Source organism: Colobus angolensis, unplaced genomic scaffold (genome assembly GCF_000951035.1).
Source record: "Colobus angolensis palliatus isolate OR3802 unplaced genomic scaffold, Cang.pa_1.0 Scaffold73, whole genome shotgun sequence".
Classification (NCBI taxonomy): Eukaryota; Metazoa; Chordata; class Mammalia; order Primates; family Cercopithecidae; genus Colobus; species Colobus angolensis.
This window is the reverse complement of record NW_012121043.1, coordinates 4,913,349-4,914,993: the sequence shown is the minus strand read 5'-3', so window position 1 is coordinate 4,914,993 and position 1,645 is coordinate 4,913,349.

Here is a 1,645-nt window from a genome sequence, read left to right as displayed (position 1 = left end):
TCCCCCTTGCGCTTCCCAGGTGAGGGGATGCCTCACCCTGCTTCAGCTCTCGCTGGTCGGGCCGCAACAGCTGACCAGCACCGATTGTCCGGCACTCACTAGTGAGATGACCCCAGTACCTCAGTTCAAAACGCAGAAATCACCGGTCTTCTGTGTCCTTTGCGCTGGGAGTTGGAGACTGGAGGTGTTCCTATTTGGCCATCGTTTTACTTCATTTTCATTACAGCCCTACTTTCCTTTGTTTTTCCTTCTATATCTATAGTAATCTATGCCTTCAATGAGTTACATTATAAAAAAATTCCCAATGTATGATATTTCTGGTTTCTGTAGGCTTCCCAAATAATGCCACTTTGAATACAACATCCATTACTTAGATATTATATATTGTGGCCAATTGTTTCAGTAAAAAGATAGTCAAGGTATTTTATTTTTATTATTTAATGTATAGATTTTATTAAATATGCTTAATGCCATTTTATTTTAAATATTTACTAGTTTTTAAGTGTTTTTATGTTGTAAAACTGATTTTCTTCTCTTTTGCCTGCTTTACAAATAATTATTTTTTATTTAAATGTAAATGAGCATTTTTATAATAAATGTTAAGCATTTTCTCAAAAGAATGTTTTACCTTTCCATTTGTCTAAATATTATGACCTTTGAAATGACTTGTATAGAGGGTCATTGCATTTTTAAAAATATCTTATTTTCATTTTGTTGTTAATGTGATTAAAACACTTATTTCTATGTTATAGAATGTATGTATATCTTTATTTATTCAGTTCCACAAATTTCTCATTCCCTTTATCTTTATTCTTTCCTGTGTTCTACTTTTCTATCAGAATAATTTTCTTTTTGCAATAACAGCTCCTTGTAATATTGCTCTCAGTACAGGTCTGATGATAATGAAATCTCTCAGCTTTTTGTTTGCCTAAAAATATCATCACTTTGGAGGAAATTTCTCTTTACTCTGCTTAGAGAATGGAGGTATTTTCTGTCAATCTGCAGTTAACTAACACTGTCTTCTAGAGTAACCCATCTACAAATTCTCAATTTGAGATACTGTTCTTTTGGAAGGAAGACTGATGATAATTCTTTCCTGATTTGTTTTTCTAAGACCACCAGAGTGAGCACAAAAGAACCAGCAAGTAGGCAAAGGTCAGGAGCAAAACTGCAAGTTTATTTTGGTCACCTAGCTTCAAGGGAAGAAGGTGGGTAGGGAGAAGTCTGTCGGCCTCCGGCAAATGAGGCCCACAGAGTCGCCCGTGACGCTCTCGGATGGAATTCCGACAGTCCCGACCGCAGTGGGGAAGCTGGGAAGTCCGCGTGGGACCTGGGCCAAGAGCGGCTTTTCTAGGGAGTGGGAGGGCAATAGGCGGGGCACGGGCGTGTCGGGGGCGTTCCACAGGTGCGACCAGGTAAATCTTGGTCTCTTCGGATTGACGTCACCTGGTGCATGCCCAGTTGGTCTGCACCTTCCCGGGTCACCGGCTGCATTTTCGCGCACGGGAAAAGTTGGGAGGGTGGATGAAGAACCCGGAAGTGCACCATCTTGCCTCCGTTCGTCCAAACAGTCCAACCTTTTATTGATAATAGTGATAAAGGGGCGCCGTGGTCTGTCTGGCTACTTCCTGCTGTTAAGGGGCGT